Genomic DNA, 13,653 nt, shown 5'->3' with positions numbered 1-13,653 from the left:
TACTCTTGATTTAACATGAGCCACCACTACTACTTATTCAGGTTTACACTTGATTAAACATGGTGTATGGTCTAATGTTTTGATATATTTTCCAGCATGCTGAAACATTTCATAATTGGTATTAGCTATTATTATAAGTCTTTGTTTACCCCATGCTCAGCTGAAATGTTGCATTTGATGCTCTCATCACATAGTCAATGGTGGGTATTAAACATACAGGTGGTTGTTTTCCAGAGGTTTGTCAGAAAATTAAATTTTTGTTTCATGTTAAACAATCAATCAATTTAAGGAAATATATCTAACATACCCACTCATATTTAAAAAAAAATGTGTTAAATATCAATTTACCCTTAAATGAATTGCTTAGTTGGGTACTTGCACTGATTAATATATTTTTAAGTATATCAAAAATGTTAATGCTCAAAACCTACTGCTTATTTGCAAAAAAAAAAAAAAAAAAAGGAAAGAAAAGAAAAGAAGAAAAGAATTCACAGCAGGCATCTTCAGTTTATTGGTTATATTTAAACATAGCAAAAATACCAATCATTTTCCCTTATTTAAAAATGTAATAATATCTGAATATCTGAACCTTTTTTTTTTAAAGGAGATTATTTTTCTATAAGCATTAATCAATAACTAAATTCTTTGCAACAAAGAAAAAAAATTGCACACTGAGAATAAAAATTATTTGTTTAAAAAAATCAGGTAAAGGACTTAATATAATTTCCAACCAACCATACAGTATATAACACATTCAGCTTTTTAGTTTTTGCATGTCATTTCAATTATCGATATATACATTGTAATGTTTATTATATTCTAAAAGTAAAAATAATAATAGGAAGATTAATAATTTAAGAACAAAAAAAACATTATTGTATCAAATTTGTGTAAGGTAACTTAACAACTGACCAATAATTTAATAGCAGGTATATTTATAAAGCAGTGAATGTGAATTTCACCAAATATTCTCTGGTGGAGGGAGAACCAAGTACTGTCATTTTAAGTATATAGACCAGGAGGATTCTCCAGGAGAGAATTTTAGATCCACTGCATTATAAATATGCTGCATAAGTTAAACACTACAGATATTTGCATTTCTATATTAATTAGCACAAAATTATTTTGACATTTTATTTTTTCGTTTATTGCCATGAATTTAAGTGCATAACATAATGTATAACATATGCTTTAGCATTCGAAGCATTAACCTTGTGAGAATATATAGCTATTTTTAAATTTACTATTATTTTACTGTGTTTTTAAAAGTGTTTTAATACAATTAAGAGTCCATTAAGTGTATATTATTTCTTATTTTGTCTATTTTGGTTTTGTTTATTATCAATTATAGCTTGAAAATTGTCAGATTTAATTTTTTTTTACATTATTAATTTTATTTTTGCTGTAATTTAATAACATGGATTTTAGATTTTGGATTGCTTAGATTTTAAGATGAAATTAAAGGAAACAAGAGCATAATCATTTGTTCTGCTGTGTAAAGTGAATTCATATACAAATAATTATTTTATATTCTAGCATTCACATTTGTAATAACCACAGATAATTACATAACACATTATAATTTTTGTTTGATGGTTGAAAACATACATGCTATAATATTAATCAGCATGTATTTTAAAAATAAAGATATAATAAATTAAATGTATGCATTCAGCTGTTTTTTCTGTCTCTATACAGTTCTCCTAAATATATTCTATGTTGATTACTCATAAAGTTGTTTTTGTAAATATGTAAAATGTAAAAGCTTACTCTTGAGTCTGTCAATCTCTATCAATATAACAGGGATGCCTGAAACGGATTTATTAAAAAATAACTCAAGACTATTCACACATATACATCCCTTTAGTTCACAAAGACAGATAAGAGGAGATTTTGGAGTTGGCATTTTTGTTTTTTAAACAGTTTTCTGTCATCATTCAGGAAACATACAGTATAAAAACCCCTTGCTCTAGTAAAATAATTAAGCAAGCAGAAAAAAAATTATGACTAAAAAATAATTTTTTGATGCTTTTATTTAATGCTCGTACCAAATAAAACTGCTATTTTTAACTACTACAATTAACTTTATTAACTGATTTTAAAAGTGTAATTATTGTAATTATGGAATGTTAAAGGACGTATTTATGTAAATGTTACGTATTTTCTGTATATTCTACCTATAATATTCATATTTTCATGATCTTTGTTACAAATTAAAAGCATCATGCTGGAAATTCAGTTCAATTACTACTGATATCATATAACAGGCTGCCTCCCAGAGATTGCAAACACCTATATCAACCTATATATAGTCATATGCACATGGATACCTTAGCAAGCCCTACATGACTTTGCTGATGAAGAAGACGGAACAGCCGATAATATAAAATTGCAATAAAATAAAGTCTTGCATCTGTCAGTGTGTTTAATTAAAAATAGATCAAAGTGATAAATTGAATGCAGATTTACAGTGTGTAGTATAATCCATTATATTAAAAAGATATTTACCTACACAAACACTGCAATATTTTGGATGGAATTATTTTTACTAATTATTTTTCTGTGTGTATGGAAGGTGTCATATAGCAGTGTCTGTGACTCAGGAAAACAAAAACAAGGATATATCTTTTGCCCTTTAACCATTTTAGCAAAAGCCAAAAGAATGTCTGTTCTATCCACATGCATTTTACTGTCTGCGAAAACATTGTGTATTCTCAGCAGCTCTCCCTTCGCAGTACAGCACACGTTCTGCAGTGAGTCAAATGAATGAAAATATATATTAGCAGATTAAAAAGACATACACAGTTAGGAGATCAAACATGTTTTTTTAAGGAATCAAAACCTGAAAAAGGTGTTTCTGTTTCATAGGTCCTTGTGAGACAAACATTCATTTAACTTGATTCTATTAAAAATAAAAAAAAAAATAAAAACTCACTAAGCTTTGATGTGTTAAACGTGGTATTCTGTGACACATCCTTGATTCTACTCTGTAACGAAATTCTTCTTCTGTACTTAAATGTGATTTCAGTGTCAGAGTATGGAGTTGGAGTTTAATATTTGTACCAGCATTGCACAAAACTGTCACATATTTCAACTTGTCACGTTTGGCGGAACATCATTTAATTATTTGCTTTGTAATATGTCTTTTTAGATAAGATCTATTTAAATGCTCTAGGGTCATATTTCTTTAAAGGTTTATTAAATGTTTGCTGCAAACAGCTAATCAAGGTAATGAAATTATATTTTTCTAAACTTTCTTTAGAGCTGACTAGCTATTCAAACTAAACATAGATTCACTGGGATTCTGACATTTGAGGAAACAAAGCACTTAACACTTCATTTTAGAAGGTTTTACATGGATAAGTGGTACTTAACTACATGTACAAATGCTCTCTTGGCTTTTCACATTTAAGTAAATCAGGTCATTAAAATGCTGTTTTAAAGGGTTCTGTAATGGTAAGTAGTATGTTTTCGAAGTATATAAAGAATAAGAGAAATAAAACAAATGAAAGAAATAATAAAAAAACATTTAAATTAGTCTAAACAATAACATGTAAATGCAGAAAAAAAAAGAAAGAGGTATTTACAGGGGAGATAGATAGATAGATAGATAGATAGATAGATAGATAGATAGATAGATAGATAGATAGATAGATAGACAGACAGACAGACAGACAGACAGACAGACAGACAGACAGACAGACAGACAGACAGACAGACAGACAGACAGACAGACAGACAGACAGACAGATAGACAGATAGACAGATAGACAGATAGACAGATAGACAGATAGATAGATAGATAGATAGATAGATAGATAGATAGATAGATAGATAGATATGCCAAACTGCTATACATCTTTCTTGTTTTGCAACAATAGCGGATATAATGAATGCATTGTGCATTGATGAATAGAAGATAGTGAGAGAATATGATTTTGTCTTCAGCAGTCTTATTCATATACATTTGTTTGATCATTCGATTTAAATATATTTACAGTATATATAAATATTTCATTGTAATAAACCTGACCATTGTGGAGCTTTTTCAGGCTTAACTATATGAAGTCTGTCTAGTAAACTGTAATAAAGGTTGAGTATCTACACAAGCCTATATGTGACCAGTTTACTTTGACTGAAAATGTCAGTATACAGTATTTAGAGTTCTTAGGTCACTAAAGTGAATAACATTTATATAATATTTGTTAAATGATATATGTATGAAAACTGCCTTTGTAATCAGATTTTGGCTTTAATTGTCATTTTAAGTTCTAATATTCATATATCGTTGCTATATAAATCAGGAATACTGTAATCATTACTTATTCTAACATTAAAAAATCAAGAATGGTAGAAGCATTGCATCTCTAAATTAGTAAAAGTCCTTATATATGCACTATATGTAATAGAGGTACATTTTCACCTGTTTCCAAGACATTATAGTATCTTGTTAGTGTCTCTTTTTACTGTTGTGATGTCCTTCTTACCAAAAAAATGAAAAGCAGGTTTTGGACAGTTTTAACAATTCGTTTCGATTAGCGTACAGAGTTTGAATCTCTCTTAGGGAGATTTTTCCTTACGTCCTGTGGCAGTTATCACCAGAAATTTACATAAAGGGAAATCTCTACAATGAGGATTCATATAGCAAATCTGACAGAGATAGGAAAGGAAGGAAAATAAAAGTAAAATGTTTTGGAACATGGTTTTATTAGTAAATGGGCCAGTAACTATCAGTGTTCTTCCAGATCTTCTAGTTCTGCCTCTGAAAGAACCTCACTTGACAAACTAGGTGAGCGGAGAAAGAGAGCACTCTGAGATGAAGCACAAAGAACCTGAATACATAGACTTTATTGAGAGAATTTCTGTCTACTCTAAAGTTGATAGGATGAGTATAACAATCAGGTGTTAAATGTCCATTAACATCTTATGCAGTCTTACATTATTTTGACTGGGTGCTCTCACAACAGAGGAAATCTTTTTACTCACAATACACGGTTCTAGGGATGCAACCTTATACTCTGACACCAGTGGAGAATTGTCTCGGTGAACACTAATCCCAGAGTTCCATCCTTCCAATAGCAGCTCACAGCAATTACAGAACTACAGGTTCCAGAACAGACATTAAATTACAAATTCTAGTATTCCAATAGCAGCAAACAGCATTTATTAAACTAAAAGTCAAAGTATTCCAATAGCAACACACATTGGATATAGTGGTAAAACACCAGCTCGGGCTCCTGTTTGTCACTCAGAGAAAGGTGACCTTTGCACATACCTTAGAAGGTCCCAGGAAAGGACCAAGATGGGTAGGAGACCTTGCAGCTTTTGTTTTTATGCAGCTGCTGCAGCAGAAGTAGGGGCCATGCATTTAGGCAGGGGCAAGTATCTTCCTGTCATCCTAGTGTCTGGAACCCCACTAGCAACAGTGTCTTGGGTAGACCTTAAATCTGCTAACTACATGCTATTCACACACCCCCCTCTCTGTCTCTCCCCTTTAGTAGCATCTTTCTTTTCTAGGGTGTTGAGCTCAGTTGATGTTTGGTGTAAGGGCAAAAAAGCAACAATTACAGCAAACAAAAAAGGGAAAGTTGCTCCTGAGCAGGGCAATATACAATTAATACAAAGAAACCCTGGCACTTTCATGCTAGCCATCATAAAAACTAACTGAACTGCCTCAACAACTCTGGTTAGAAACAAAGGTTGCATACATTTACAAATACATACCTAACTATTGCTCTTTGGGATTAGGTGCAGAAACACACTGGAAGTCATCAGCTGCTTTGCAAAGGTGATGGTTGTGCTTCTCATGTGTTGCTTTAGGAGGAAAAGGTTTCCTCCAAGTGAGCCCAATTTCTGTTTCTGCATTGTTGTATATGTCCCATAGCTGGGAACGTTTGGAGTTAGGGATCACACTTATCAGAGGGGCCTTGAAGTGTGGCTTGTATTTGCATTTGCAAATTCATGCAACATAAATGTTTTAGTTAGTTGGGCAAGTTATTTTTTATTTTATTTTTTTGCTGGCTAGTATGAAAGTGTGAAACAAATATAGAACACTTACTTTATTTTTTTCTACTACTTCACAATTGCATCCTATAACAATTAGCTGGTTAACATTTTAATTTGATTACATTTATCCATTTATATTTGATATGAATACTACAAGTAGTTATCATGAATAGAAATTTCATGGCACACTAGTAATCCATCATAGCATTGGTGTTCCATTGCAAACACAGTGGTGCTGCAAGTGGCTACGTGATAGCAATAACAGGGGGGTTTTCTGCTTCCCACTCACACCTTATACGGTCGCTAGGTACATTACCCTGCCTACACTTCTAAGTGCCTTTCCAAATACTGATTGTGTATGTAGGCTAAGGGGTCCTGGGAGATAATAGTTTTACAAGGTCTGTCTAAGGCAAGCCAAACACTGTGAACATTTCTTTCCTGCAACCACAGGTTGCAGGAAAGAAATTCACACGATTCCCCCATCAACACAGACAGTGCTGACAGGGGAAATCACTCCTGGTAAGCAATTGTCTGCTCCCGGTGGGGGAGGGCGGCAGAAGCCATCTTTGAAATTATTGAAAATCCCTCTGGCAGGCACATCTGTGTGGAGGTGGCCCCAAGACATTCAAAGAGACTAATTGCCTTCATATTTGTGGCAGCAAAGTTCTACATTGCCAAATTCTGGTGGACATCCAAAATTCTGTTGGACAGAACCACTTTAACATAATCCTTGCTTGCCTCACTTTCATAGTTTAACAGATGAATTACTGCGGGATTGTGAGATTTGAAGTATGCATACCAGCTGTACGAGAATGGTGTATTCAAATCCTTTTCACTATTGCAACAAGAGCTGGGTATCGCTAATGGCTGACGTTTTAGATACTTCCAACACAGACATGGAACAGAGACCCAATTAGGACCCGGAGATGTGCAACTGTATAACTCAAAACTGGAATGTGCTCTGGTCTCCCCAGAGCATACGCGGCTAGTTTCTAAATTTTACTCCTTGTTAAGGGATAGACCTTCAGCCTCACTTTCTAAATTACAATAAAGGTGATTGGCTGATGTCCCAGACCTCACACCGGACAAATGGCAAGAGGTTTGTAACTAATTTTTTTACACTGTCATATTAGCCAGAGATAAACTTATCCAATTAAGATATCCTTACAGAATTTATTATACCCCTAAGCACCTTTTCGTCATGCTTAAAAGCAATAGTCCCATGTGTCACAAATGTGAGGCTGAACAAGGTGAGTTCATTCAGATAGTTTGGGCATGTACCAAGATTAGACCTTTTTGGACAGAACTTACTGCTAGCATCTCCTGTAATTTGGATTTTCCCAGTGTATGTAATGCCAGGTGGGGTCTACTGTGTATATTTGAGGATTTAGAACTCTGCTATGGCTAAACGTTTTCCTAGGTTATTGCTTTACTTTGCCAGGGGGACAGTTGCTTTTTACTGGATAGAGGTTGACAGCCTCCACCTTGGCTTATGGAAAGAATTGATTAACCAAAATCTGTCGCTTTATAAGTTAATATATGAGGCAAGAGGATACCCAAATAAATTTTGCAAAGTGTGTGGAACAAGGATAAATTCTTCAGATATCAGTGACTCCTTGCTTCATTTAGTCTCTGATCCTCCTTCTTAATATACCCTTACATTGTGCTTATATGTTCTGACGGAAGAGTATTGTGTGTGCTGGACCAATTGGGATACCGTTATATTGATAATTTTTGGTTGAGACACTAGTACAGGTGGGGGTATGCCACTCTACAACACTGTGATATCTGTGGTTATGAACCTTGTAAGTTTAAGGGAAATTTTAGTTTTTTGCTTTATAGCTTTCTCTTAATGTTCTGTTCCTAAACTATGTGTACCCATGTAACATGTTGGTGGTTACTACTGTGTGGATATATTACCCCTGTTAATATTGTCCATTATGCATTACTGATACAGATTCATGTATTTTATACAAATGGTGTACACACCTTTTTAAATAAAACATGTTTAAAAAACTGTTAGACAGGGTAAATTTAGTTGTTTTGCAAGCTGGCTGACAAGTGTGCTGGGAAATCTCTTTTGTTTGTTTGTGATGTGCATTGCCCTTCCATGTGCACCTTACTGCAAAGGCCAGTTATAGGTTGGGCTGGTTGCCACTTTTTTGTACAGGTGGTTGAATGTGGTGCAGGGATCCAATAGATGGCTTCGCTGCCATTGTGCCTTTGCTTGGCGTCACGTGTGTCTACGTGCCTTTAAAGAGGGGTGGTCTCCCTTCAGGCATACCTGTCCCTACTATGCAGGCTCTGGACATTAAGAGATAGGACTGCAGTATATAGAGAGGTCCCTTGTCCCTAAACCATTAGACAGAGTCAATTTGGTTGTTTTGCAAACTGGCTGTTAACCTCCCTGGCGGTATGATTCTTTCGGATTTTAGGTGCTGAAAGCGGTACCATTATTTTGCATGTAATTCTTAAGAATGAGCAGCCCAAACCAACTATTTATATATGATTTTTTTTTACTGTGCGTTCTTCTTTATAACATCTCGGGTATGATAAAGTTTGAAACACAAAATCATAAATTATAATATAATAAAAAACTATAAACAAGTTAAAGTATGTATATATGTATACATGTATATATACTGTATATATACATAAAAAGTACAGTAAAACTGCAGGAAAGGGCACTGGGGGGCAAACTAATGTGATTTTTTTTTTTTTTTGCATTGTATCAGTGTGTTTGGTGTGTTTTACATTTCAATTTGCCGCCGGTTCCACCCCCCTGCGAATGTCACGTCGCAGGAGATGGAAGCCGGGGCATGGAGATGATCGGAAGGAAGATCCGCCGCCAGACACCGCCGAGATACATCGCTGGATCCCGGTGACAAGGTAAGTAACCCCGCTTTCAGGATCCAGCGATCTTCCTAGCGGTACCCCGAGTGTGGCTCGGGGTTACCGCCTTTGGCTCTGAAATTTAACCCCGAGCCACACTCGGGAATACCGCTAGGAAGGTTAAGTGTGCTGGGAAATCTTTTTTTTTTTTTTTCTTGTTTTGGACCCCTACTACCTCCACATGCAGGCCCACTGCTTTGGTTCCCAAAGATGTGGTGATTTGTTGTAAAAAACTTTACCGCACATTTATGCAGAAACTTGGCTGCTTTACCTGTGTCAAGTCACAAGAACATTCAGCTGACCGCTAAATAAAAAAAGAAAAAAAAAACTTACAAAATTAAATAATATAAAATCTACTTCCCCCACAAAAATAAACTCTAAAACACTAAACCCCAATCCTATTTATGTTTATTTAATCAGAAGCTATAAAAAATGTAAATAAAAGAAAATACAAAAGTCACAATAAAACACAAAAAAAATTGCAATAGTGAACCAAGCAACTAAACAGCAAATTAGGTTGATGCTGACACACAATAAAGGAAGTACTAGAAAAGACTGTTGGGATTATGAACTGTAAGCACACTGGGGTGCACAGTAATAGGTAGCTCACCACACTGCATTTCGCAATAATGTAGCACAACAAAGCACTCTGTATATGTAGCACCCTCCTAGGTAGGTGCTAGGAAAAAGCATCTATTGCTCCCTCTGCTTATCAGGGGAGCCTGATCTATTAGGTTGCCTGTTGCATGTCTCTAGGTGTGATTCACTGGGTCTGAGGGAGGATCCCCACTGTATCCAATGAGGGAGCTTGTTGGATGGTGGAGGAAACACAGCCAGTGACACATTGGCTTTTGTGGGAGTCCCAGTGGGAGGGCATTCTTGCAATGCATCCTGGGATTGCAAGGGGGACATGTAACAGGGTGTCTTTGGTGGGAATCAGAGTCCCAGGAGGAAGCAGACGGCTGTCTCTCCTACTGTGTGTGAGGAAGGTGATCTTAGGCAGTCGGCCTAGTGAACCAGGTGTGGCGCTGAGCTGCTGAAGATCCAGTGGAGCTGACAGTGGAGCTGATGGCAGAGTCTTTCAGGAAAAACAGATGGCCTAGGCTATAAGAAGGTTGCCAAGACCCTGAAACTGAGCTGCAGCATGGTAGCCAAGACCACACAGCGGTTTAACAGGACAGGTTCCACTCAGAACAGGCCTCACCATGGTCAACCAAAGAAATTGAGTGCACATGCTCAGAGTCTTTGAGAAATAGACATATGAGTGCCTGTCAGTGCTTAGATCATATGCCGCACACTGCATCAAATTGGTCTGCATTGCTGTCCTCCCAGAAGGAAGCCTCCTCTAAAGATGATGCACAAAAAAGTCCTCAAACAGTTTGCTGAAGACAAGCAGACCAAGGACATGGATTACTGGAACCATGTCCTGTGGTCTGATGAGATCAAGATAAACTTATTTGGTTCAGATGGTGTCAAGAGTGTGTGGCGGCACCCAGATGAGGAGTACAAAGACAAATGTGTCTTGCCTACAGTCAAGCATAGTGGTGGAAGTGTCATGGCCTAGAGCTGCATGAGTGCTGTCGGCACTGGGGAGCTACAGTTCATTGAGGTAACCATGAAGGCCAACATGTGCTGGGACATACTGAAGAAGAGCATGATCCCATTCCTTCAGAGACTGGGCCGCAGGGCAGTATTCCAACATGATAACGACCCCAAACTCACCTCCAAGACAACCACTGCTTTGCTAAATAAGCTGAGGGTAAAGGTAATGGACTGGCAGGGCATGTCTCCAGACCTAAACCCTATTGAGCATCTGTGGGGCATCCTTAAAAGGAAGGTGGAGGAGCGCAAGGTCTCGAACATCCCCCAGCTCAGTGATGTTGTCATGGATGAGTGGAATAGGACTCCAGTGGCAACCTGTGAAGCTCTGGTGAACTCCATGCCCAAGAGGGTTAAGGCAGTGCTGGAAAATAATGGTGGCCACACAAAATATTGACACTTTGGGCCCAATTTGAAAATTTTCACTTAGGGGTGTACTCACTTTTGTTGCCATGGGTATATACATTAATGGCTGTGTGTTGAGTTATTTTGGGGGGACAGCAAATTTACACTGTTATACAAGCTGTACACTCATTACTTTACATTGTAACAAAGTGTAATTTCTTTAGTGTTGTCACATGAAAAGATATAATAAAATATTTACAAAATTGTGAGGGGTGTACTCACTTTTGTCAGATACTGTACATGCCTTATGGGGGCACTGCCTTTTATAGTTAGGCGCTTTAATATAACAAAGCCCCCATTATTAGCCATCAAAGGCCAGAAAGTACATTATTATTATTTGGTCGATATGGTGTCATTAGTTCATCATGTCCACAAACCCAAACCTAAAGCTCCCTTATCATTAGGTCACTGGGGATAAAAATAAGAATCTCTCTGTACAGAAAGACTGTACACAAATAATTTCATCTGTCAAAAGTTTTTGTTGGTTACTTACAAGTTCTCTGTCTGTATAAAAGCAGTATTGAAACAGACTGTGTTACTACACCCTCTAAGTAATCTTTGGACAGTATTCTACTGCAGGAAGCAGTGTATTGCTCTAAAAATGGTGAGAAAAAGGCAATTAACAAAGAAAGACAGACCATTATAACCCTTAAAAGGGTAGGTCTTTCCTTTAGAGAAACTGCAAAGACAACCAAGGTGTCAGTTAGTACAGTTTCCTACACCATTAAAAGACACTTGAAAACTGAAGAAAACTCTGACAGGAGGTGTCTGGCAGACATAAAGCCACAACAGAATCAGAAGACAAGTTTCTGAGATTCAACAGCTTGAGTGACAGGCCGCTGATAGCACATCAGCTTCAAGCACAACTTAACACTGATTGAAGTAAGCAAGTCTCAGTTTCAACCGTGAAGAGAAAGTTTCAAGCTGCAGGTTTGACAGGTCGAGTGCCTGTAAGAAAGCCATTGCTAAGATAGCAAAATAAGTAAAAGAGGCTTGCCTGAGTCAAGAAGCACCGCCAGTGGACTACTGAAGACTGCAAGAAGGTCTAATGGACCAAATCATCAAAATTTGAGATCTTCACTTCATCACGCAGGGTTTTTGGATGATGACAAGTAGGTGAAAGAGTGGTTCCTCAGTGTGTGACACCAACTGTCAAACAAGGAGAAAGAAGCATGATGGTCTGGGGCTCTTTTGCTGGATCCAGATCCAGAGTGGCACCCTGAACCAAAACTTTGCAGTGCCATTCAATACCTTCTGGAATATGTCTGGTTTGTCAGGGCTTCATCCTACAACAAAACATACCTCCAGGTGATGTTAGAACTATCTAAGGCAGTGATGGCAAACCTTGGCACCCCAGATGTTTTGGAACTACATTTCCCATGATGCTCAGGTACACTGCAGAGCGCATGAGCATCATGGGAAATGTAGTTCCAAAACATCTGGGGTGCCAAGGTTTGCCATCACTGATCTAAGGCCTGGTACACACATTATGAGTCTTTTTTTTTCAGTCAACCCAGCAGGTTGTATGAAAAAAAAAAAAAAACTGTCAGCTCCTGGCGGAGCCACTGTACTAATGATCAGATGTACAGCAATCTCCTCTGCTGAGCTGTTGTGTTTTGACAGGGAGATGATCCCCCACCGAAACACTGATCAATGGCTGAGAGCGCCGATTGGGAGCCAGTCTGCTGCTGGTTTTCCAGCATGCTCATCCCACAGAGCCGAATTTCGGCCGGTTCATGTCGCTCGGCATTCAGCCTGTGTGTATGGGGCTTTAGAAGAAAAGAACAACATGTTAGGTTTCAAATCATAAAATGGCCAGCACAGTCTCCAAACCTAACCCCCATCAAGCTGGTTTGGAATGAACTGGACAGTGCAACACATTTTTGTGGGAATTTCTGCAACAGTTTTGGGAAGAACTTTCTGAACAATATTTGATTTCCATTGTAGAAAGAATGCCACAAATGTGTTTGACTGTTATATCTGAAAAAGGTGGCTACTTTAATGAGTCAAAAATGTATTTTACATTTTGTTAAAGAAAATGGTTCCAAAAAAAACAGAAAAAGGGGGTGTTTTAAAACTTTTGACTGGTAGTAATTACATGTACTGTATAGATAACTACACTTTATAGTAAGTATGACATGCCTACAATGAAACGAATAAATAGTAGCTGTAAACGCTAATTCAGCGTTTCTCAACTCCGGTCCTCAGGGCACACTAACAGGCCAGATTTTAAGTATTACCTTGGGAAGATGCAGACTAGAATACTGCAATCACTGAGCAGCAAATGATATCATCTGTGATGTATTTCAGTTTTCTTGCAAACCTGGCATGTTAGTGTGCCCTGAGGACCGGAGTTGAGAAACACTGCGCTAATTTCACAGGAGAAAAATAACATTGATTCACTCATGTGAACTAACTAGGTAGCTATGAACTATCATTCTAACTAAATTGAGGCTCCATTGCGGATCAGCAACTGTTGTTAAGTTGTTATCTGTAAAGAGATTTCAATACTGGCTCTAATAAAGACCTGTGAAGTCACTGTTTTCTCCATCTACGTTTTATCATGTGTTGAGCCCCTGGGAAGGGGCCTGTATATGACTTTGAGGCCAGGAATTTCAATTGATGTTGGTCTCTTTCAACTGGTTTTGGTTTTGCTCTTCTTTCTGTATTTCTGTGGTTTATACTACACACAAATTATAGGGATTTACTGAATCTAATTAACCCTCCTCTTATGTTAGCTTTCTGTTACTA

At 37.1% G+C, this 13,653-nt stretch overlaps 1 long non-coding RNA gene across 2 annotated transcripts in view; it reads left to right on the top strand.

Moving 5' to 3' along the window:
- Nucleotides 1-13,653, top strand: part of LOC309559570 — a 317,658-nt gene that overhangs the window by 35,138 nt on the left and 268,867 nt on the right. The gene's annotated exons all lie outside the window — the stretch shown is intronic.

This window comes from Pelophylax lessonae (genome assembly GCF_965119305.1).
Source record: "Pelophylax lessonae genome assembly, chromosome: 7".
Classification (NCBI taxonomy): domain Eukaryota; kingdom Metazoa; phylum Chordata; class Amphibia; order Anura; family Ranidae; genus Pelophylax; species Pelophylax lessonae.
The sequence above is the reverse complement of the archived record's forward strand: the minus strand, read 5'-3'. Positions and strand labels throughout refer to the sequence as shown.